Genomic DNA, 25,942 nt, shown 5'->3' with positions numbered 1-25,942 from the left:
TTTGTATTTCCAGGACGCTTTGTATTATTATTATTATTATTATTGGGGGGGGGGCTGACTTGCCAGCATGCCAATGCTGCCATGCCGTGCTTGTGTCCTTCCCGTTATCTCAAGAGGACCTACCTGATGATGAGGCACCATGTTGCCTCCCAGTACTTACGGCTCACCATTTGGGGTCCCCTCTCCCAGGCTCCAAACTGGCACGAATTGAGAAGCCTTGCTTTGAAGGTTGCCATGGTCCTATAGGAAACTACCTGTATACAAAGAGGACAGCTGTCCTGGATCCTGTTAACGAATGTACCTGCATGGATACTGATGAACAACGTGCCTAGTGCAGAGGCCCGGGGCCCAGTTGCCACCTTTTCCCCCCGTTCCTCACATAGCTTGACACTTTCACTTCACCAGGATCCCCATGATGTGTTGCCCCGGTAGGATATCCTCGGCTCTAAAAGCCGACCTTGTGGCTCCAGTTGGCCATAGCCCTCCAGGGGTTGAGGCAGAGGCTCTATGCTTGCACCTGGTCCTTTTCTCTGGGGCATGAAGCAAGCCCTGTTCCCCATGGCTTCAGTTACCTTCCCCATGTCTGAAAAAATAGACTCTGGGGGCAAGAGTTGGGTCTTATATGCTGCTTTACCCTTATCAAAGTCTCAAAGCAGCTCATCAGCCCCTTCCCTTTCCTCTCCCCACAACGGACGGCCTGTAAGGGAGGGGAGGCTGAGAGAGGAGAAGAGTTGGCTATTATATACCACTTTTCTCTAACAGAAGAAATCTTTCAGCGGCTTACAATCTCCCTCCCTTTCCCCACGTGGACACTTCCTGTGAGGGAGGTGAGGCTGAGAAAGCCCTGATGTTCCTGCTCTGTCAGAGCAGCTTTCTCAGTGCTGTGGCAAGCCCAAGGTCACCCAGATGGCTGCATAAGGGGAAGCGGGAAATCGAACCCGGCTAACCAGATTAGAAGTCTGCACTCTTAAGTACTAAACCAAGCTGTGTCTTGGTGTAGAATTAACTGATAAGGCCCTGATCTTTCTGCTCGGTCAGAAGATCTGTGCAGTGCTATGATGAGAGTCCCCAGCTGGTTGCATGCATCGCAGTGGGAATAAAACCAAGCCAACCAGATTGGCATCAATGCCTGTGCCACAGCCCCAAGGTGGCCGGCGCTGTGCCAAGCCGGCTTGTATCTGGAATCTTGTGTAGCAGGCTGACCTGCCCCAGGTGCCTGGAAGGAGGAGAGAAAAACTGCCATCACAATTTACGGGGAACCCTGGTGCAGTTTTCAAAGCAGGAGATATTTAGAGGTGGTTTGCCATTGATTGCATTGCACCACCAGCCTTTCTTGGTGGTCTCCCATCCAAATACTAACTTAAGGAGATCCTGCTTAGCTTCCAAGATCTGTTGAAATCAAGCTTGGCTAGGCCATCCAGATCACGGATGTAGGTTGGAGGGCGGGAGCGTCCCTTCCCCTGTCCCTTTTGTTTATGCTGGAGGGGGGGGGGTGGTTGCAGGGACTCTCACTAAATGGTGACTGCCTGATGGCCTGCTGATCATACTTCGAGTTGCCAAGGGGCCATCCCACCATTATGATTACCGATTATTGATTACTTAATCATTTTGCCCCGCATGTGAAACAACGGGTACTCAGGGTCTTATGATTGTCTGCCCTGGGTCCATTCAGGCTCGAAGCATCCCTCCTTGGAGAACGAGCGTGAATGTGAGAAACCATTTTAATTGCTTCTGCCTCTATCCGAATGCAAATGATATCAAAAGTCTAAGCTGACAGCAGCTCTCCCCTTGCCAATTCCATTGAAATGGGAGATGCTGGGGATGGAATTTGCCACATGATTGCAGAAACTCTGACACTGAGCCAAAGCCCCTTTCCCGCATCCAAACCAGGCTGGATTCTGGAGAATTTAGGTGGAGAGATCATGTGGGCATGCAATTGGGTCACCATGAGTGGACAGGTAATTGTGAGCTCCTGCATGGTGCAGAGGGTTGGACTAGATGACCCCTATATCGCGACCCACTCTGTTCCTGGGATTATGTTGCAGAGGCAATGGGGGCAGTCCCAATGCGCCAATACAGGGCACAAAGTCTGACCCTCCCCCAAGCCGAACAGTTTTGAGGGATTCACCCCTTTTTGAGCTGGCTGCTGTACGCTGTGAAAAGTGCATGTGGGAGGTCCACATGAGGGAGAGGGCGGCTAACATAGCAGCTGCAATGCTGCCCATGAAGTCTCTCGCCCTGCCATCGGGAAGTCTGAGGGGGATGCGACCCGTGTATACCTGGGCCGTTCTCTCCACCTCTGCCGCTACCTGGTATAATAATTCCCAGATCCTCATACCTTATGGGTGGAAGAGGGGTGGATCCTCGCGATTCCGGCCCCAGCCCCCTGCTGAGTGCAAAGGGGCTGGATCGCTGCTAGGCGGGCGGCTGCTGTGCCCAGCAAGCCGGTCCTGGCCCAAAGTGCCTGACTTACCAGACGGACAAGTGCCTGCCCATCTTCTCGGAGCTCGAAAAGCCCCGCCCCACAGGCAGGAGCAGCTGTGAGCGCACAAGCCCCGATCTGCAGGGCCCACAGCCGTTCTCAGCACCTGTCCTCGATCAGGCTGCTGCCGAGGGAGCTGCGCAGAGCCACGTGATCCCCGCAGCTCGCCCCGTGAAAACGGGCAGCCTCTCAGTCCCCAGCCCGCTGCGCGAGCAGCGGAAAGAGCCTGGAGTGCTTTGAGGCAGGCGGCCACAAGCCTAGCGAGCCGCTTCTGTCTTCAGGGCCTGACCTGCCAGGGGGAGCATACAGCCTCTTCGTGCAGAGCCCGACGAGTTTGCTAAGCAGGGGGGGGGGGTGCGCCCGCAAGCCCCAGGTCCGTAAGGCCCAACCAGCCTCTCACCAACACCCACCCAAAATAAGGCTGGCGTTGTGAAAGCCGCCCTGGGCCCCCCGGCCCTTTCGGCTCGCCTCGTGCAGCTCCTGAACGCCGTAGGGAGCAAGCAGCTCCCGCGGCGTTCTTGGCGAAGAGGGCGAGACCTGCGCACGTGGAGACTTAAATACTCTCCACGGGTCCCGCCCTTTACGCTGTGCGCGCTGTTGTCAGCGTGCACGCTAAAAGCCCCTGAGAGGTCGCCTCTCCCTCCCAGCAAGCCCTCCGCCACGTCAATGTTCAGCCGAGGTAAGTCTCAGCCGGGTTTTTTCCATTGGAACGGTCAACAGAAAACTGGTTTGAATGATGCACTTTATCCATCAAGGGATCGTTTTTTCAGAAATGGTAGACCTGTGGGAGAAAAACTGAAGTGGCTGGGAAAGGCTATGGGATGTAGAAATATTTTTTTCACATTTTATTTCCTTGTAAAAACAGGTAAATCAATACGGATTTTCGTACGGATGAGTACCCAGTGAACGGTTCGTTAAGCTTTATATATTGTTCCGGGTGGGCGTTGTATTGGTTTTTCGGAAGTGTTAGACCTGTAAGAGAAAAATTTAAATGGTTGGGAAAGGCCATGGGATGTAGAAATATTTTTTTCACATTTTATTTCCTTGTAAAAACAGGTTAATCAATAGGAATTTTCTTACGTCTAAGTAGCCAGTGGGTTTTGGTCTGAATGACCGTGAATAAATATTGATACCCAGTGAACGGTTCGTTTAGCTTTATATATTGTTCCGGGAGGGCGTTGTATTGGTTTTTCGGAAGCGTTAGACCTGTGGGAGAAAAAGGGAAGTGGCTGGGAAAGGCCATGGGATGTAGAAATATTTTTTTCACATTTTATTTCCTTGTAAAAACAGGTAAATCAATAGGGATTTTCGTACGGATAAGTACCCAGTAAACGGTTCGTTTAGCTTTATATATTGTCCCGAGAGGGCGTTGTATTGGTTTTTCGGAAGAGTTAGACCTTTGGGAGAAAAACTTAAGTGGCTGGGAAAGGCTATGGGATGTAGAAATATTTTTTTCACATTTTATTTCCTTGTAAAAACAGGTAAAACAATAGGGATTTTCGTACGGATAAGTACCCAGTGAACGGTTCGTTTAGCTTTTTATATTGTTCCGGGTGGGCGTTGTATTGGTTTTTCGGAAGTGTTAGACCTGTAACAGAAAAATTTAAATGGTTGGGAAAGGCCATGGGATGTAGAAATATTTTTTTCACATTTTATTTCCTTGTAAAAACAGGTAAATCAATAGGGATTTTCTTACGTCTAAGTAGCCAGTGAACTGTTCGTTTAGCTTTATATATTATTCCGGGAGGGCGTTGTATTGGTTTTTCGGAAGTGTTAGACCTGAAAGAGAAATTTAAATGGTTGGGAACGGCCATGGGATGTAGAAATATTTTTTTCACATTTTATTTCCTTGTAAAACAGGTAAATCAATAGGGATTTTCGTACGGATAAGTACGCTTTGAACGGTTCGTTTAGCTTTATATATTGTTCCGGGTGGGCATTGTATTGGTTTTTCGGAAGTGTTAGACCTGTGGGAGAAAAACTGAAGTGGCTGGGAAAGGCTATGGGATGTAGAAATATTTTTTTCACATTTTATTTCCTTGTAAAAACAGGTAAATCAATAGGGATTTTCGTACGGATAAGTACCCAGTGAACGGCTCGTTTAGCTTTATATATTGTTCCGGGAGGGCGTTGTATTGGTTTTTCGGAAGCGTTAGACCTGTGGGAGAAAAAGGGAAGTGGCTGGGAAAGGCCATGGGATGTAGAAATATTTTTTTCACATTTTATTTCCTTGTAAAAACAGGTAAATCAATAGGGATTTTCGTACGGATAAGTACCCAGTAAACGGTTCGTTTAGCTTTATATATTGTCCCGAGAGGGCGTTGTATTGGTTTTTCGGAAGAGTTAGACCTTTGGGAGAAAAACTTAAGTGGCTGGGAAAGGCTATGGGATGTAGAAATATTTTTTTCACATTTTATTTCCTTGTAAAAACAGGTAAAACAATAGGGATTTTCGTACGGATAAGTACCCAGTGAACGGTTCGTTTAGCTTTTTATATTGTTCCGGGTGGGCGTTGTATTGGTTTTTCGGAAGTGTTAGACCTGTAACAGAAAAATTTAAATGGTTGGGAAAGGCCATGGGATGTAGAAATATTTTTTTCACATTTTATTTCCTTGTAAAAACAGGTAAATCAATAGGGATTTTCTTACGTCTAAGTAGCCAGTGAACTGTTCGTTTAGCTTTATATATTATTCCGGGAGGGCGTTGTATTGGTTTTTCGGAAGTGTTAGACCTGAAAGAGAAATTTAAATGGTTGGGAACGGCCATGGGATGTAGAAATATTTTTTTCACATTTTATTTCCTTGTAAAACAGGTAAATCAATAGGCATTTTCGTACGGATAAGTACGCTTTGAACGGTTCGTTTAGCTTTATATATTGTTCCGGGTGGGCATTGTATTGGTTTTTCGGAAGTGTTAGACCTGTGGGAGAAAAACTGAAGTGGCTGGGAAAGGCTATGGGATGTAGAAATATTTTTTTCACATTTTATTTCCTTGTAAAAACAGGTAAATCAATAGGGATTTTCGTACGGATAAGTACCCAGTGAACGGTTCGTTTAGCTTTATATATTGTTCCGGGTGGGCGTTGTATTGGTTTTTCTGAAGTGTTAGACCTGTGGGAGAAAAACGGAAGTGGCTGGCAAAGGCCTTGGGATGTAGAAAAATTTTTTGACATTTTATTTCCTTGTAAAAACAGGTAAATCAATAGGGATTTTCGTACGGATAAGTACCCAGTGAACGGTTCGTTTAGCTTTATATATTGTTCCGGGTGGGCGTTGTATTGGTTTTTTGGAAGTGTTAGACCTGTGGGAGAAAAACGGAAGTGGCTGGGAAAGGCAATTGGATGTACAAATATATTTTTCACATTTTATATCCTTGTAAAAAACAGGTAAATCAATAGGGATTTTCGTACGGATAAGTACCCAGAGAATGGTTCGTTTAGCTTTATATATTGTTCCGGGTGGGCGTTGTATTGGTTTTTCAGAAGTTTTAGACCTGTAAGAGAAAAATTTAAATGGTTGGGAAAGCCCATGGGATGTAGAAATATTTTTTTCACATTTTATTTACTTTTAAAAACAGGTAAATCAATAGGTATTTATCGTACGGATAAGTACCCAGTGAACGGTTCGTTTAGCTTAATATATTGTTCCGGGTGGGCGTTGTATTGGTTTTTCGAAAGTGTTAGACCTGTAAGAGAAAAATTTAAATGGTTGGGAAAGGCCATGGGATATAGAAATATTTTTTTCACATTTTATTTCCTTGTAAAACCAGGTAAATCAAAAGGGATTTTGGTACGGATAAGTACCCAGTGAACGGTTTGTTTAGCTTTATATATTGTTCTGGGTGGGCGTTGTATTGGTTTTTTGTAAGTGTTAGACCTGTAAGAGAAAAATTTAAATCGTTGGGAAAGGCCATGGGATGTAGAAATATTTTTTTCACATTTTATTTCCTTGTAAAAACAGGTAAATCAATAGGGATTTAATGTACGGATAAGTACCCAGTGAATGGTTCGTTTAGTTTTATATATTGTTACGGGAGGGCGTTGTATTGGTTTTTTGTAAGTGTTAGACCTTTAAGAGAAAAATTTAAATCGTTGGGAAAGGCCATGGGATGTAGAAATATTTTTTTCACATTTTATTTCCTTGTAAAAACAGGTTAATCAATAGGGATTTTCTAACGTCTAAGTACCCAGTGAATGGTTCGTGTAGCTTTATATATTGTTCTGGGAGGGCGTTGTCTTGGTTTTTCGGAAGTGTTAGACCTGAAAGAGAAAAATTTAAATGGTTGGGAAAGGCCATGGGATGTAGGAATATTTTTTTCACATTTTATTTCCTTGTAAAACAGGTAAATCAATAGGGATTTTCGTACGGATAAGTACGCTTTGAACGGTTCGTTTAGCTTTATATATTGTTCCGGGTGGGCGTTGTATTGGTTTTTCGTAAGTGTTAGACCTGTAAGAGAAAACTTTAAATCGTTGGGAAAGGCCATGGGATTTAGAAATATTTTTTTCACATTTTATTTCCTTGTAAAAACAGGTAAATCAATAGGGATTTAATGTAAGGATAAGTACCCAGTGAATGGTTCGTTTAGTTTTATATATTGTTACGGGAGGGCGTTGTATTGGTTTTTTGGAAGTGTTAGACCTTTAAGAGGAAAATTTAAATCGTTGGGAAAGGCCATGGGATGTAGAAATATTTTTTTCACATTTTATTTCCTTGTAAAAACAGGTTAATCAATAGGGATTTTCTAACGCCTAAGTACCCAGTGAACGGTTCGTTTAGCTTTATATATTGTTCCGGGAGGGCGTTGTATTGGTTTTTCGGAAGCGTTAGACCTGTGGGAGAAAAACGGAAGTGGCTGGGAAAGGCCATGGGATGTAGAAATATTTTTTTCACATTTTATTTCCTTGTAAAAACAGGTAAATCAATAGGGATTTTCGTACGGATAAGTACCCAGTAAACGGTTCGTTTAGCTTTATATATTGTTCCGAGAGGGCGTTGTATTGGTTTTTCGGAAGAGTTAGACCTTTGGGAGAAAAACTTAAGTGGCTGGGAAAGGCTATGGGATGTAGAAATATTTTTTTCACATTTTATTTCCTTGTAAAAACATGTAAATCAATAGGGATTTTCGTACGGATAAGTAGCCAGTGAACTGTTCGTTTAGCTTTATATATTATTCCGGGAGGGCGTTGTATTGGTTTTTCGGAAGAGTTAGACCTGAAAGAGAAATTTAAATGGCTGGGAACGGCCATGGGATGTAGAAATATTTTTTTCACATTTTATTTCCTTGTAAAACAGGTAAATCAATAGGGATTTTCGTACGGATAAGTACGCATGGAACGGTTCGTTTAGCTTTATATATTGTTCCGGGTGGGCATTGTATTGGTTTTTCGGAAGTGTTAGACCTGTGGGAGAAAAACTGAAGTGGCTGGGAAAGGATATGGGATGTAGAAATATTTTTTTCACATTTTATTTCCTTGTAAAAACAGGTAAATCAATAGGGATTTTCGTACGGATAAGTACCCAGTGAACGGTTCGTTTAGCTTTATATATTGTTCCGGGTGGGCGTTGTATTGGTTTTTCTGACGTGTTAGACCTGTGGGAGAAAAACGGAAGTGGCTGGCAAAGGCCTTGGGATGTAGAAAATTTTTTTGACATTTTATTTCCTTGTAAAAACAGGTAAATCAATAGAGATTTTCGTACGGATAAGTACCCAGTGAACGGTTCGTTTAGCTTTATATATTGTTCCGGGTGGGCGTTGTATTAGTTTTTTGGAAGTGTTAGACCTGTGGGAGAAAAACGGAAGTGGCTGGGAAAGGCAATTGGATGTACAAATATATTTTTCACATTTTATATCCTTGTAAAAAAAAGGTAAATCAATAGGAATTTTGTTACGGATAATTACCCAGTGAACGGTTCGTTTAGCTTTATATATTGTTCCGGGTGGACATTGTATTGGTTTTTCGGAAGTGTTAGACCTGTGGGAGAAAAACAGAAGTGGCTAGGAAAGCCCATGGGATGTAGAAATATTTTTTTCACATTTTATTCCCTTATAAAAACAGGTAAATCAATAGGGATTTTCGTACGGATAAGTACCCAGTGAATGGTTCGTTTAGCATTATATATTGTTCCGGGTGGGCGTTGTATTGGTTTTTCAGAAGTTTTAGACCTGTAAGAGAAAAATTTAAATGGTTGAGAAAGGCCATGGGATGTAGAAATATTTTTTTCACATTTTATTTACTTTTAAAAACAGGTAAATCAATAGGTATTTATCGTACGGATAAGTACCCAGTGAACGGTTCGTTTAGCTTAATATATTGTTCTGGGTGGGTGTTGTATTGGTTTTTCGAAAGTGTTAGACCTGTAAGAGAAAAATTTAAATGGTTGGGAAAGGCCATGGGATATAGAAATATTTTTTTCACATTTTATTTCCTTGTAAAAACAGGTAAATCAAAAGGGATTTTGGTACGGATAAGTACCCAGTGAACGGTTCGTTTAGCTTTATATATTGTTCCGGGTAGGCGTTGTATTGGTTTTTCTGAAGTATTAGACCTGTAAGAGAAAAATTTAAATGGTTGGGAAAGGCCATGGGATATAGAAATATTTTTTTCACATTTTATTTCCTTGTAAAAACAGGTAAATCAAAAGGGATTTTGGTACGGATAAGTACCCAGTGAACGGTTCGTTTAGCTTTATATATTGTTCTGGGTGGGCGTTGTATTGGTTTTTCGGAAGCGTTAGACCTGTGGGAGAAAAACGGAAGTGGCTGGGAAAGGCCATGGGATGTAGAAATATTTTTTTCACATTTTATTTCCTTGTAAAAACAGGTAAATCAACAGGGATTTTCTTACGTCTAAGTAGCCAGTGAACGGTTCGTTTAGCTTTATATATTGTTCCGGGAGGGCGTTGTATTGGTTTTTCGGAAGTGTTAGACCTGTGGGAGAAAAATTTAAATGGTTGGGAAAGGCCATGGGATGTAGAAACATTTTTTTCACGTTTTATTTCCTTGTAAAAACAGGTAAATCAATAGGAATTTTCGTACGTCTAAGTAACCAGTGAACGGTTCGGTTAGCTTCATTTATTGTTCCCGTTGGGCTTTCTGTTGGTTTTTCGGAAGTGTTAGACCTCTGGGAGAAAAACTGAAGTGGCTGGGAAAGGCCATGGGATGTAGAAATATTTTTTTCACATTTTATTTCCTTGTAAAAACATGTAAATCAATAGCGATTTTCGTATGGATAAGTACCCATTGAACGGTTCGTTTAGCTTTATGTATTGATCCGGGTGGGTGTTGTATTGGTTTTTCGGAAGAGTTAGACCTGTGGGGACAAAATTTAAATGGTTGGGAAAGGCCATGGGATGTAGAAATATTTTTTTCACATTTTATTCCGTTATAAAAACAGGTTAATCAATAGGGATTTTCTTACGTCTAAGTAGCCAGTGAACGGTTCGTTTAGCTTTATATATTGTTCTGGGAGGGCGTTGTATTGGTTTTTCGGAAGTGTTAGACCTGAAAGAGAAAAATTTAAATGGTTGGGAAAGGCCATGGGATGTAGAAATATTTTTTTCACATTTTATTTCCTTGTAAAACAGGAAAATCAATAGGTATTTTCGTACGGATAAGTACGTTTTGAACGGTTCGTTTAGCTTGATATATTGTTCCGGGTAGGCGTTGTATCGGTTTTTCGGAAGTTTTAGACCTGTGGGAGAAAAATATAAATGGTTGGGAAAGGCCATGGGATGTAGAAATATTTTTTTCACATTTTATTTCCTTGTAAAAACAGGTTAATCAATAGGGATTTTCTTACGTCAAAGTAGCCAGTGAACGGTTCGCTTAGCTTTATATATTGTTCTGGGAGGGCATTGTATTGGTTTTTCGGAAGTGTTAGACCTGAAAGAGAAAAATTTAAATGGTTGGGAAAGGCCATGGGATGTAGAAATATTTTTTTCACATTTTATTTCCTTGTAAAACAGGTAAATCAATAGGGATTTTCGTACGGATAAGTACGTTTTGAACGGTTCGTTTAGCTTTATATATTGTTCCGGGTGGGCGTTGTATTTGTTTTTCGGAAGTGTTAGACCTGTGGGAGAAAAACTGAAGTGGCTGGGAAAGGCTATGGGATGTTGAAATATTTTTTTCACATTTTATTTCCTTGTAAAGGTAAAGGTATTCCCTGTGCAAGCACCGAGTCATGTCTGACCCTTGGGGTGATGCCTTCCAGCGTTTTCATGGCAGACTCAATACGGGGTGGTTTGCCAGTGCCTTCCCCAGTCATTACCGTTTACCCCCCAGCAGGAAGCTGGTTACTCATTTTACCGACCTCGGAAGGATGGAAGGCTGAGTCAACCTTGAGCCAGCTGCTGGGATTGAACTCCCAGCCTCATGGGCAAAGCTTTCAGACGGCTGCCTTACCACTCTGCGCCACAAGAGGCTCTTTATTTCCTTGTAAAAACAGGTAAATCAATAGGGATTTTCGTACGGATAAGTACCCAGTGAACGGTTCGTTTAGCTTTATATATTGTTCCGGGTGGGTGTTGTATTGGTTTTTCAGAAGTGTTAGACCTGAAAGGAAAAATTTGAATGGTTGGGAAAGGCCATGGGATGTAGAAATATTTTTTTCACATTTTATTTCCTTGTAAAACAGGTAAATCAATACGGATTTTCGTACGGATAAGTACGCTTTGAACGGTTCGTTTAGCTTTATATATTGTTCCGGGTGGGCGTTGTATTTGTTTTTCGGAAGTGTTAGACCTGTGGGAGAAAAACTGAAGTGGCTGGGAAAGGCTATGGGATGTCGAAATATTTTTTCACATTTTATTTCCTTGTAAAGGTAAAGGTAAAGTTATCCCCTGTGCAAGCACCGAGTCATGTCTGACCCTTGGGGTGACGCCTTCCAGCGTTTTCATGGCAGACTCAATACGGGGTGGTTTGCCAGTGCCTTCCCCAGTCATTACCGTTTACCCCCCAGCAGGAAGCTGGTTACTCATTTTACCGACCTCGGAAGGATGGAAGGCTGAGTCAACCTTGAGCTAGCTGCTGGGATTGAACTCCCAGCCTCATGGGCAAAGCTTTCAGACGGCTGCCTTACCACTCTGCGCCACAAGAGGCTCTTTATTTCCTTGTAAAAACAGGTAAATCAATAGGGATTTTCGTACGGATAAGTACCCAGTGAAAGGTTCGTTTAGCTTTATATATTGTTCCGGGTGGGCGTTGTATTGGTTTTTCGGAAGTGTTAGACCTGTGGGAGAAAAACGGAAGTGGCTGGCAAAGGCCATGGGATGTAGAAATATTTTTTTCACATTTTATTTCCTTGTAAAAACAGGTAAATCAATAGGGATTTTATGTACGGATAAGTACCCAGTGAATGGTTCGTTTATTTTTATATATTGTTCCGGGAGGGCGTTATATAGGTTTTTCTGAAGTGTTAGACCTGTGGGAGAAAAATTTAAACGGTTGGGAAAGGCCATGGGATGTAGAAACATTTTTTTCACATTTTATTTCCTTATAAGAACAGGTAAATCAATAGGAATTTTCGTACGTCTAAGTAGAAGAAGAAGAAGAAGAAGAAGAGTTGGTTCTTATATGCCGCTTTTCCCTACCCGAAGGAGGCTCAAAGTGGCTTACAGTCGCCTTCACATTCCTCTCCCCACAACAGACACCCTGTGGGGTGGGTGAGGCTGAGAGAGCCCTGATATCACTGCTCGGTCAGAACAATTTTATCAGTGCCGTGGCGAGCCCAAGGTCACCCAGCTGGATGCATGTGGGGGAGCGCAGAATCGAACCCGGCTCGCCAGATTAGAAGTCCGCACTCCTAACCACTACACCAAACCACTACACCAAACTGGCTCTCCAGTAGCCAGTGAACGGTTCGGTTAGCTTCATTTATTGTTCCCGTTGGGCCTTCTGTTGGTTTTTCGGAAGTGTTAGACCTCTGAGAGAAAAACTGAAGTGGCTGGGAAAGGCCATGGGATGTAGAAATATTTTTTTCACATTTTATTTCCTTGTAAAAACATGTAAATCAATAGCGATTTTCGTATGGATAAGTACCCAGTGAAAGGTTCGTTTAGCTTTATATATTGATCCGGGTTGGTGTTGTATTGGTTTTTCGGAAGAGTTAGACCTGTGGGGAAAAAATTTAAATGGTTGGGAAAGGCCATGGGATGTAGAAATATTTTTTCCACATTTTTTTCCTTGTAAAAACTGGTCAATCAATAGGTATATTTGTACGGTTAATTACCAAGTAAACGGTTCGTTTAGCTTTATATATTGTTCCGGGAGGGCGTTGTATTGGTTTTTGGAAGTGTTAGACCTTTAAGAGAAAAATTTAAATGGTTTGGAAAGGCCATGGGATGTAGAAATATTTTTTTCACATTTTATTTCCTTGTAAACCAGGTTAATCAATAGGGATTTTCTTACGTCTAAGTAGCCAGTGAACGGTTCGTTTAGCTTTATATATTGTTCTGGGAGGTCGTTGTCTTGGTTTTTCGGAAGTGTTAGACCTGAAAGAGAAAAATTTAAATGGTTGGGAAAGGGCATGGGATGTAGAAATATTTTTTTCACATTTTATTTCCTTGTAAAACCGGTAAATCAATAGGGATTTTCGTACGGATAAGTACGCTTTGAACGGTTCGTTTAGCTTTATATATTGTTCCGGGTGGGCGTTGTATAGGTTTTTCGGAAGTGTTAGACCTGTGGGAGAAAAACGGAAGTGGCTGGGAAAGGCCATGGGATGTAGAAATATTTTTTTCACATTTTATTCCGTTATAAAAACAGGTTAATCAATAGGGATTTTCTTACGTCTAAGTAGCCAGTGAACGGTTCGTTTAGCTTTATATATTGTTCTGGGAGGGCGTTGTATTGGTTTTTCGGAAGTGTTAGACCTGAAAGAGAAAAATTTAAATGGTTGGGAAAGGCCATGGGATGTAGAAATATTTTTTTCACATTTTATTTCCTTGTAAAACAGGTAAATCAATAGGTATTTTCGTACGGATAAGTACGCTTTGAACGGTTCATTTAGCTTGATATATTGTTCCGGGTGGGCGTTGTATTGGTTTTTCGGAAGTTTTAGACCTGTGGGAGAAAAATTTAAATGGTTGGGAAAGGCCATGGGATGTAGAAATATTTTTTTCACATTTTATTTCCTTGTAAAAACAGGTTAATCAATAGGGATTTTCTTACGTCTAAGTAGCCAGTGAACGGTTCCTTTAACTTTATATATTGTTCTGGGAGGGCGTTGTATTGGTTTTTCGGAAGTGTTAGACCTGAAAGAGAAAAATTTAAATGGTTGGGAAAGGCCATGGGATGTAGAAATATTTTTTTCACATTTTATTTCCTTGTAAAACAGGTAAATCAATAGGGATTTTCGTACGGATAAGTACGCTTTGAACGGTTCGTTTAGCTTTATATATTGTTCCGGGTGGGCGTTGTATTGGTTTTTCGGAAGTGTTAGACCTGTGGGAGAAAAACGGAAGTGGCTGGGAAAGGCCATGGGATGTAGAAATATTTTTTTCACATTTTATTCCCTTATAAAAACAGGTAAATCAATAGGGATTTTCGTACGGATAAGTACCCAGTGAATGGTTCGTTTAGCTTTATATATTGTTCCGGGTGGACCTTGTATTGGTTTTTCAGAAGTGTTAGACCTGAAAGAGAAAAATTTAAATGGTTGGGAAAGGCCATGGGATGTAGAAATATTTTTTTCACATTTTATTTCCTTGTAAAACAGGTAAATCAATAGGGATTTTCGTACGGATAAGAACGCTTTGAACGGTTCGTTTAGCTTTATATATTGTTCCGGGTGGGCGTTGTATTTGTTTTTCGGAAGTGTTAGACCTGTGGGAGAAAAACTGAAGTGGCTGGGAAAGGCCATGGGATGTAGAAATATTTTTTTCACATTTTATTTCCTTGTAAAGGTAAAGGTAAAGGTATCCCCCGTGCAAGCACCAAGTCATGTCTGACCCTTGGGTGACGCCTTCCAGCGTTTTCATGGCAGACTCAATACGGGGTGGTTTGCCAGTGCCTTCCCCAGTCATTACCGTTTACCCCCCAGCAGGAAGCTGGTTACTCATTTTACCGACCTCGGAAGGATGGAAGGCTGAGTCAACCTTGAGCCAGCTGCTGGGATTGAACTCCCAGCCTCATGGTTAAAACTTAGGTCTAACTCTTGGCTGGGAAGTGGCTGGGAAAGGCCATGGGATGTAGAAATATTTTTTTCACATTTTATTCCGTTATAAAAACAGGTTAATCAATAGGGATTTTCTTACGTCTATGTAGCCAGTGAACGGTTCGTTTAGCTTTATATATTGTTCTGGGAGGGCGTTGTATTGGTTTTTCGGAAGTGTTAGACCTGAAAGAGAAAAATTTAAATGGTTGGGAAAGGCCATGGGATGTAGAAATTTTTTTTTCACATTTTATTTCCTTGTAAAACAGGTAAATCAATAGGTATTTTCGTACGGATAAGTACGCTTTGAACGGTCCGTTCAGCTTGATATATTGTTCTGGGTGGGCGTTGTATTGGTTTTTCGGAAGTGTTAGACCTGAAAGAGAAAAATTTAAATGGTTGGGAAAGGCCATGGGATGTAGAAATTTTTTTTTCACATTTTATTTCCTTGTAAAACAGGTAAATCAATAGGTATTTTCGTACGGATAAGTACCCAGTGAATGGTTCGATTAGTTTTATATATTGTTCCGGGAGGGCGTTGTATTGGTTTTTTGGAAGTGTTAGACCTTTAAGAGAAAAATTTAAATGGTTTGGAAAGGCCATGGGATGTAGAAATATTTTTTTCACATTTTATTTCCTTGTAAACCAGGTTAATCAATAGGGATTTTCTTACGTCTAAGTAGCCAGTGAACGGTTCGTTTAGCTTTATATATTGTTCTGGGAGGTCGTTGTCTTGGTTTTTCGGAAGTGTTAGACCTGAAAGAGAAAAATTTAAATGGTTGGGAAAGGGCATGGGATGTAGAAATATTTTTTTCACATTTTATTTCCTTGTAAAACCGGTAAATCAATAGGGATTTTCGTACGGATAAGTACGCTTTGAACGGTTCGTTTAGCTTTATATATTGTTCCGGGTGGGCGTTGTATTGGTTTTTCGGAAGTGTTAGACCTGTGGGAGAAAAACGGAAGTGGCTGGGAAAGGCCATGGGATGTAGAAATATTTTTTTCACATTTTATTCCGTTATAAAAACAGGTTAATCAATAGGGATTTTCTTACGTCTAAGTAGCCAGTGAACGGTTCGTTTAGCTTTATATATTGTTCTGGGAGGGCGTTGTATTGGTTTTTCGGAAGTGTTAGACCTGAAAGAGAAAAATTTAAATGGTTGGGAAAGGCCATGGGATGTAGAAATATTTTTTTCACATTTTATTTCCTTGTAAAACAGGTAAATCAATAGGTATTTTCGTACGGATAAGTACGCTTTGAACGGTTCATTTAGCTTGATATATTGTTCCGGGTGGGCGTTGTATTGGTTTTTCGGAAGTTTTAGACCTGTGGGAGAAAAATTTAAATGGTTGGGAAAGGCCATGGGATGTAGAAATATTTTTTTCACATTTTATTTCCTTGTAAAAACAGGTTAATCAATAGGGATTTTCTTACGTCTAAGTAGCCAGTGAACGGTTCGTTTAGCTTTATATATTGTTCTGGGAGGGCGTTGTATTGGTTTTTCGGAAGTGTTAGACCTGAAAGAGAAAAATTTAAATGGTTGGGAAAGGCCATGGGATGTAGAAATTTTTTTTTCACATTTTATTTCCTTGTAAAACAGGTAAATCAATAGGTATTTTCGTACGGATAAGTACGCTTTGAACGGTCCGTTTAGCTTGATATATTGTTCTGGGTGGGCGTTGTATTGGTTTTTCGGAAGTTTTAGACCTGTGGGAGAAAAATTTAAACGGTTGGGAAAGGCCATGGGATGTAGAAATATTTTTTTCACATTTTATTTCCTTGTAAAAACAGGTTAATCAATAGGGATTTTCTTACGTCTAAGTAGCCAGTGAACGGTTCCTTTAACTTTATATATTGTTCTGGGAGGGCGTTGTATTGGTTTTTCGGAAGTGTTAGACCTGAAAGAGAAAAATTTAAATGGTTGGGAAAGGCCATGGGATGTAGAAATATTTTTTTCACATTTTATTTCCTTGTAAAACAGGTAAATCAATAGGGATTTTCGTACGGATAAGTACGCTTTGAACGGTTCGTTTAGCTTTATATATTGTTCCGGGTGGGCGTTGTATTTGTTTTTCGGAAGTGTTAGACCTGTGGGAGAAAAACTGAAGTGGCTGGGAAAGGCCATGGGATGTAGAAATATTTTTTTCACATTTTATTTCCTTGTAAAGGTAAAGGTAAAGGTATCCCCTGTGCAAGCACCAAGTCATGTCTGACCCTTGGGTGACGCCTTCCAGCGTTTTCATGGCAGACTCAATACGGGGTGGTTTGCCAGTGCCTTCCCCAGTCATTACCGTTTACCCCCCAGCAGGAAGCTGGTTACTCATTTTACCGACCTCGGAAGGATGGAAGGCTGAGTCAACCTTGAGCCAGCTGCTGGGATTGAACTCCCAGCCTCATGGGCAAAGCTTAGGTCTAACTCTTGGCTGGGAAGTGGCTGGGAAAGGCCATGGGATGTAGAAATATTTTTTTCACATTTTATTCCGTTATAAAAACAGGTTAATCAATAGGGATTTTCTTACGTCTATGTAGCCAGTGAACGGTTCGTTTAGCTTTATATATTGTTCTGGGAGGGCGTTGTATTGGTTTTTCGGAAGTGTTAGACCTGAAAGAGAAAAATTTAAATGGTTGGGAAAGGCCATGGGATGTAGAAATATTTTTTTCACATTTTATTTCCTTGTAAAACAGGTAAATCAATAGGTATTTTCGTACGGATAAGTACGCTTTGAACGGTCCGTTTAGCTTGATATATTGTTCTGGGTGGGCGTTGTATTGGTTTTTCGGAAGTTTTAGACCTGTGGGAGAAAAATTTAAATGGTTGGGAAAGGCCATGGGATGTAGAAATATTTTTTTCACATTTTATTTCCTTGTAAAAACAGGTTAATCAATAGGGATTTTCTTACGTCTAAGTAGCCAGTGAACGGTTCCTTTAACTTTATATATTGTTCTGGGAGGGCGTTGTATTGGTTTTTCGGAAGTGTTAGACCTGAAAGAGAAAAATTTAAATGGTTGGGAAAGGCCATGGGATGTAGAAATATTTTTTTCACATTTTATTTCCTTGTAAAACAGGTAAATCAATAGGGATTTTCGTACGGATAAGTACGCTTTGAACGGTTCGTTTAGCTTTATATATTGTTCCGGGTGGGCGTTGTATTGGTTTTTCGGAAGTGTTAGACCTGTGGGAGAAAAACGGAAGTGGCTGGGAAAGGCCATGGGATGTAGAAATATTTTTTTCACATTTTATTTCCTTGTAAAGGTAAAGGTAAAGGTATCCCCTGTGCAAGCACCGAGTCATGTCTGACCCTTGGGGTGACGCCTTCCAGCGTTTTCATGGCAGACTCAATACGGGGTGGTTTGCCAGTGCCTTCCCCAGTCATTACCGTTTACCCCCCAGCAGGAAGCTGGTTACTCATTTTACCGACCTCGGAAGGATGGAAGGCTGAGTCAACCTTGAGCCAGCTGCTGGGATTGAACTCCCAGCCTCATGGGCAAAGCTTAGGTCTAACTCTTGGCTGGGAAGTGGCTGGGAAAGGCCATGGGATGTAGAAATATTTTTTTCACATTTTATTCCGTTATAAAAACAGGTTAATCAATAGGGATTTTCTTACGTCTATGTAGCCAGTGAACGGTTCGTTTAGCTTTATATATTGTTCTGGGAGGGCGTTGTATTGGTTTTTCGGAAGTGTTAGACCTGAAAGAGAAAAATTTAAATGGTTGGGAAAGGCCAAGGGATGTAGAAATATTTTTTTCACATTTTATTTCCTTGTAAAACAGGTAAATCAATAGGTATTTTCGTACGGATAAGTACGCTTTGAACGGTCCGTTTAGCTTGATATATTGTTCTGGGTGGGCGTTGTATTGGTTTTTCGGAAGTTTTAGACCTGTGGGAGAAAAATTTAAACGGTTGGGAAAGGCCATGGGATGTAGAAATATTTTTTTCACATTTTATTTCCTTGTAAAAACAGGTTAATCAATAGGGATTTTCTTACGTCTAAGTAGCCAGTGAACGGTTCCTTTAACTTTATATATTGTTCTGGGAGGGCGTTGTATTGGTTTTTCGGAAGTGTTAGACCTGAAAGAGAAAAATTTAAATGGTTGGGAAAGGCCATGGGATGTAGAAATATTTTTTTCACATTTTATTTCCTTGTAAAACAGGTAAATCAATAGGGATTTTCGTACGGATAAGTACGCTTTGAACGGTTCGTTTAGCTTTATATATTGTTCCGGGTGGGCGTTGTATTTGTTTTTCGGAAGTGTTAGACCTGTGGGAGAAAAACTGAAGTGGCTGGGAAAGGCCATGGGATGTAGAAATATTTTTTTCACATTTTATTTCCTTGTAAAGGTAAAGGTAAAGGTATCCCCTGTGCAAGCACCGAGTCATGTCTGACCCTTGGGGTGACGCCTTCCAGCGTTTTCATGGCAGACTCAATACGGGGTGGTTTGCCAGTGCCTTCCCCAGTCATTACCGTTTACCCCCCAGCAGGAAGCTGGTTACTCATTTTACCGACCTCGGAAGGATGGAAGGCTGAGTCAACCTTGAGCCAGCTGCTGGGATTGAACTCCCAGCCTCATGGGCAAAGCTTAGGTCTAACTCTTGGCTGGGAAGTGGCTGGGAAAGGCCATGGGATGTAGAAATATTTTTTTCACATTTTATTCCGTTATAAAAACAGGTTAATCAATAGGGATTTTCTTACGTCTATGTAGCCAGTGAACGGTTCGTTTAGCTTTATATATTGTTCTGGGAGGGCGTTGTATTGGTTTTTCGGAAGTGTTAGACCTGAAAGAGAAAAATTTAAATGGTTGGGAAAGGCCATGGGATGTAGAAATATTTTTTTCACATTTTATTTCCTTGTAAAACAGGTAAATCAATAGGTATTTTCGTACGGATAAGTACGCTTTGAACGGTCCGTTTAGCTTGATATATTGTTCTGGGTGGGGGTTGTATTGGTTTTTCGGAAGTTTTAGACCTGTGGGAGAAAAATTTAAATGGTTGGGAAAGGCCATGGGATGTAGAAATATTTTTTTCACATTTTATTTCCTTGTAAAAACAGGTTAATCAATAGGGATTTTCTTACGTCTAAGTAGCCAGTGAACGGTTCCTTTAACTTTATATATTGTTCTGGGAGGGCGTTGTATTGGTTTTTCGGAAGTGTTAGACCTGAAAGAGAAAAATTTAAATGGTTGGGAAAGGCCATGGGATGTAGAAATATTTTTTTCACATTTTATTTCCTTGTAAAACAGGTAAATCAATAGGGATTTTCGTACGGATAAGTACGCTTTGAACGGTTCGTTTAGCTTTATATATTGTTCCGGGTGGGCGTTGTATTGGTTTTTCGGAAGTGTTAGACCTGTGGGAGAAAAACGGAAGTGGCTGGGAAGGCCATGGGATGTAGAAATATTTTTTTCACATTTTATTTCCTTGTAAAGGTAAAGGTAAAGGTATCCCCTGTGCAAGCACCGAGTCATGTCTGACCCTTGGGGTGACGCCTTCCAGCGTTTTCATGGCAGACTCAATACGGGGTGGTTTGCCAGTGCCTTCCCCAGTCATTACCGTTTACCCCCCAGCAGGAAGCTGGTTACTCATTTTACCGACCTCGGAAGGATGGAAGGCTGAGTCAACCTTGAGCCAGCTGCTGGGATTGAACTCCCAGCCTCATGGGCAAAGCTTAGGTCTAACTCTTGGCTGGGAAGTGGCTGGGAAAGGCCATGGGATGTAGAAATATTTTTTTCACATTTTATTCCGTTATAAAAACAGGTTAATCAATAGGGATTTTCTTACGTCTATGTAGCCAGTGAACGGTTCGTTTAGCTTTATATATTGTTCTGGGAGGGCGTTGTATTGGTTTTTCGGAAGTGTTAGACCTGAAAGAGAAAAATTTAAATGGTTGGGAAAGGCCAAGGGATGTAGAAATATTTTTTTCACATTTTATTTCCTTGTAAAACAGGTAAATCAATAGGTATTTTCGTACGGATAAGTACGCTTTGAACGGTTCGTTTAGCTTGATATATTGTTCCGGGTGGGCGTTGTATTGGTTTTTCGGAAGTTTTAGACCTGTGGGAGAAAAATTTAAATGGTTGGGAAAGGCCATGGGATGTAGAAATATTTTTTTCACATTTTATTTCCTTGTAAAAACTGGTTAATCAATAGGGATTTTCTTACGTCTAAGTAGCCAGTGAACGGTTCCTTTAACTTTATATATTGTTCTGGGAGGGCGTTGTATTGGTTTTTCGGAAGTGTTAGACCTGAAAGAGAAAAATTTAAATGGTTGGGAAAGGCCATGGGATGTAGAAATATTTTTTTCACATTTTATTTCCTTGTAAAACAGGTAAATCAATAGGGATTTTCGTACGGATAAGTACGCTTTGAACGGTTCGTTTAGCTTTATATATTGTTCCGGGTGGGCGTTGTATTGGTTTTTCGGAAGTGTTAGACCTGTGGGAGAAAAACGGAAGTGGCTGGGAAAGGCCATGGGATGTAGAAATATTTTTTTCACATTTTATTCCCTTATAAAAACAGGTAAACCAATAGGGATTTTCGTACGGATAAGTACCCAGTGAATGGTTCGTTTAGCTTTATATATTGTTCCGGGTGGGAGTTGTATTGGTTTTTCAGAAGTGTTAGACCTGAAAGAGAAAAATTTAAATGGTTGGGAAAGGCCATGGGATGTAGAAATATTTTTTTCACATTTTATTTCCTTGTAAAACAGGTAAATCAATAGGGATTTTCGTACGGATAAGTACGCTTTGAACGGTTCGTTTAGCTTTATATATTGTTCCGGGTGGGCGTTGTATTGGTTTTTCGGAAGTGTTAGACCTGTGGGAGAAAAACTGAAGTGGCTGGGAAAGGCTATGGGATGTAGAAATATTTTTTTCACATTTTATTTCCTTGTAAAGGTAAAGGTAAAGGTATCCCCTGTGCAAGCACCGAGTCATGTCTGACCCTTGGGGTGACGCCCTCCAGCGTTTTCATGGCAGACTCAATACGGGGTGGTTTGCCAGTGCCTTCCCCAGTCATTACCGTTTACCCCCCAGCAGGAAGCTGGGTACTCATTTTACCGACCTCGGAAGGATGGAAGGCTGAGTCAACCTTGAGCCAGCTACTGGAATTGAACTCCCAGCCTCATGGGCAAAGCTTTCAGACGGCTGCCTTACCACTCTGCGCCACAAGAGGCTCTTTATTTCCTTGTAAAAACTGGTAAATCAATAGGGATTTTCGTACGGATAAGTACCCAGTGAACGGTTCGTTTAGCTTTATATATTGTTCCGGGTGGGCGTTGTATTGGTTTTTCGGAAGTGTTAGACCTGTGGGACACAAACGGAAGTGGCTGGCAAAGGCCATGGGATGTAGAAATATTTTTTCCACATTTTTTTCCTTGTAAAAACTGGTCAATCAATAGGTATATTTGTACGGTTAATTACCAAGTGAACGGTTCGTTTACCTTTATATATTGTTCCGGGTGGGCGTTCTATTGGTTTTTCGGAAGTGTTATACCTGTAAGAGAAAAATTTAAATGGTTGGGAAAGGCCATGGGATGTAGAAATATTTTTTTCACATTTTATTTCCTTGTAAAACAGGTAAATCAATAGGGATTTTCGTACGGATAAGTACGCTTTGAACGGTTCGTTTAGCTTTATATATTGTTCCGGGTGGGCGTTGTATTGGTTTTTCAGAAGTGTTAGACCTGAAAGAGAAAAATTTAAATGGTTGGGAAAGGTCATGGGATGTAGAAATATTTTTTTCACATTTTATTTTCTTGTAAAACAGGTAAATCAATAGGGATTTTCGTACGGATAAGTACTCTTTGAACGGTTCGTTTAGCTTTATATATTGTTCCGGGTGGGCGTTGTATTGGTTTTTCGGAAGTGTTAGACCTGTGGGAGAATAACTGAAGTGGCTGGGAAAGGCTATGGGATGTAGAAATATTTTTTTCACATTTTATTTCCTTGTAAAGGTAAAGGTAAAGGTATCCCCTGTGCAAGCACCGAGTCATGTCTGACCCTTGGGGTGACGCCCTCCAGCGTTTTCATGGCAGACTCAATACGGGGTGGTTTGCCAGTGCCTTCCCCAGTCATTAGCGTTTACCCCCCAGCAGGAAGCTGGGTACTCATTTTACCGACCTCGGAAGGATGGAAGGCTGAGTCAACCTTGAGCCAGCTGCTGGGATTGAACTCCCAGCCTCATGGGCAAAGCTTTCAGACGGCTGCCTTACCACTCTGCGCCACAAGAGGCTCTTTATTTCCTTGTAAAAACAGGTAAATCAATAGGGATTTTCGTACGGATAAGTACCCAGTGAACGGTTCGTTTAGCTTTATATATTGTTCCGGGTGGGCGTTGTATTGGTTTTTCGGAAGTGTTAGACCTGTGGGAGAAAAACGGAAGTGGCTGGGAAAGGCCATGGGATGTAGAAATATTTTTTTCACATTTTATTCCGTTATAAAAACAGGTTAATCAATAGGGATTTTCTTACGTCTAAGTAGCCAGTGAACGGTTCGTTTAGCTTTATATATTGTTCTGGGAGGGCGTTGTATTGGTTTTTCGGAAGTGTTAGACCTGAAAGAGAAAAATTTAAATGGTTGGGAAAGGCCATGGGATGTAGAAATATTTTTTTCAAATTTTATTTCCTTGTAAAACAGGTAAATCAATAGGTATTTTCGTACGGATAAGTACGCTTTGAACGGTTCATTTAGCTTGATATATTGTTCCGGGTGGGCGTTGTATTGGTTTTTCGGAAGTTTTAGACCTGTGGGCGAAAAATTTAAATGGTTGGGAAAGGCCATGGGATGTAGAAATATTTTTTTCACATTTTATTTCCTTGTAAAAACAGGTTAATCAATAGGGATTTTCTTACGTCTAAGTAGCCAGTGAACGGTTCCTTTAACTTTATATATTGTTCTGGGAGGGCGTTGTATTGGTTTTTCGGAAGTGTTAGACCTGAAAGAGAAAAATTTAAATGGTTGGGAAAGGCCATGGGATGTAGAAATATTTTTTTCACATTTTATTTCCTTGTAAAACAGGTAAATCAATAGGGATTTTCGTACGGATAAGTACGCTTTGAACGGTTCGTTTAGCTTTATATATTGTTCCGGGTGGGCGTTGTATTGGTTTTTCGGAAGTGTTAGACCTGTGGGAGAAAAACGGAAGTGGCTGGGAAGGGCCATGGGATGTAGAAATATTTTTTTCACATTTTATTCCCTTATAAAAACAGGTAAATCAATAGGGATTTTCGTACGGATAAGTACCCAGTGAATGGTTCGTTTAGCTTTATATATTGTTCCGGGTGGACGTTGTATTGGTTTTTCAGAAGTGTTAGACCTGAAAGAGAAAAATTTAAATGGTTGGGAAAGGCCATGGGATGTAGAAATATTTTTTTCACATTTTATTTCCTTGTAAAACAGGTAAATCAATAGGGATTTTCGTACGGATAAGTACGCTTTGAACGGTTCGTTTAGCTTTATATATTGTTCCGGGTGTGCGTTGTATTGGTTTTTCAGAAGTGTTAGACCTGAAAGAGAAAAATTTAAATGGTTGGGAAAGGTCATGGGATGTAGAAATATTTTTTTCACATTTTATTTTCTTGTAAAACAGGTAAATCAATAGGGATTTTCGTACGGATAAGTACTCTTTGAACGGTTCGTTTAGCTTTATATATTGTTCCGGGTGGGCGTTGTATTGGTTTTTCGGAAGTGTTAGACCTGTGGGAGAATAACTGAAGTGGCTGGGAAAGGCTATGGGATGTAGAAATATTTTTTTCACATTTTATTTCCTTGTAAAGGTAAAGGTAAAGGTATCCCCTGTGCAAGCACCGAGTCATGTCTGACCCTTGGGGTGACGCCCTCCAGCGTTTTCATGGCAGACTCAATACGGGGTGGTTTGCCAGTGCCTTCCCCAGTCATTAGCGTTTACCCCCCAGCAGGAAGCTGGGTACTCATTTTACCGACCTCGGAAGGATGGAAGGCTGAGTCAACCTTGAGCCAGCTGCTGGGATTGAACTCCCAGCCTCATGGGCAAAGCTTTCAGACGGCTGCCTTACCACTCTGCGCCACAAGAGGCTCTTTATTTCCTTGTAAAAACAGGTAAATCAATAGGGATTTTCGTACCGATAAGTACCCAGTGAACGGTTCGTTTAGCTTTATATATTGTTCCGGGTGGGCGTTGTATTGGTTTTTCTGACGTGTTAGACCTGAAAGAGAAAAATTTAAATGGTTGGGAAAGGCCATGGGATGTAGAAATATTTTTTTCACATTTTATTTCCTTGTAAAACAGGTAAATCAATAGGGATTTTCGTACGGATAAGTACGCTTTGAACGGTTCGTTTAGCTTTATATATTGTTCCGGGTGGGCGTTGTATTTGTTTTTCGGAAGTGTTAGACCTGTGGGAGAAAAACTGAAGTGGCTGAGAAAGGCCATGGGATGTAGAAATATTTTTTTCACATTTTATTTCCTTGTAAAGGTAAAGGTAAAGGTATCCCCTGTGCAAGCACCAAGTCATGTCTGACCCTTGGGTGACGCCTTCCAGCGTTTTCATGGCAGACTCAATACGGGGTGGTTTGCCAGTGCCTTCCCCAGTCATTACCGTTTACCCCCCAGCAGAAAGCTGGTTACTCATTTTACCGACCTCGGAAGGATGGAAGGCTGAGTCAACCTTGAGCCAGCTGCTGGGATTGAACTCCCAGCCTCATGGGCAAAGCTTAGGTCTAACTCTTGGCTGGGAAGTGGCTGGGAAAGGCCATGGGATGTAGAAATATTTTTTTCACATTTTATTCCGTTATAAAAACAGGTTAATCAATAGGGTTTTTCTTACGTCTATGTAGCCAGTGAACGGTTCGTTTAGCTTTATATATTGTTCTGGGAGGGCGTTGTATTGGTTTTTCGGAAGTGTTAGACCTGAAAGAGAAAAATTTAAATGGTTGGGAAAGGCCATGGGATGTAGAAATATTTTTTTCACATTTTATTTCCTTGTAAAACAGGTAAATCAATAGGTATTTTCGTACGGATAAGTACGCTTTGAACGGTTCGTTTAGCTTGATATATTGTTCCGGGTGGGCGTTGTATTGGTTTTTCGGAAGTTTTAGACCTGTGGGAGAAAAATTTAAATGGTTGGGAAAGGCCATGGGATGTAGAAATATTTTTTTCACATTTTATTTCCTTGTAAAAACAGGTTAATCAATAGGGATTTTCTTACGTCTAAGTAGCCAGTGAACGGTTCCTTTAACTTTATATATTGTTCTGGGAGGGCGTTGTATTGGTTTTTCGGAAGTGTTAGACCTGAAAGAGAAAAATTTAAATGGTTGGGAAAGGCCATGGGAT

At 41.0% G+C, this 25,942-nt stretch overlaps 1 long non-coding RNA gene across 1 annotated transcript in view; it reads left to right on the top strand.

The window, feature by feature from the left end:
• The first annotated feature begins 2,900 nt into the window (after nucleotides 1–2,900).
• Nucleotides 2,901–25,942, top strand: part of LOC143845170 (uncharacterized) — a 40,165-nt gene continuing 17,123 nt past the window's right edge. The window contains exon 1 of the long non-coding RNA XR_013234300.1: nucleotides 2,901–3,161. This is a non-coding gene — a long non-coding RNA (uncharacterized LOC143845170). The remainder of the gene's footprint in view (nucleotides 3,162–25,942) is intronic.

This window comes from Paroedura picta, chromosome 9 (genome assembly GCF_049243985.1).
Source record: "Paroedura picta isolate Pp20150507F chromosome 9, Ppicta_v3.0, whole genome shotgun sequence".
NCBI classification, from domain to species: domain Eukaryota; kingdom Metazoa; phylum Chordata; class Lepidosauria; order Squamata; family Gekkonidae; genus Paroedura; species Paroedura picta.
Note: the sequence above shows the minus strand (reverse complement) of the source record. Positions and strands in the feature narration are given on the sequence as shown.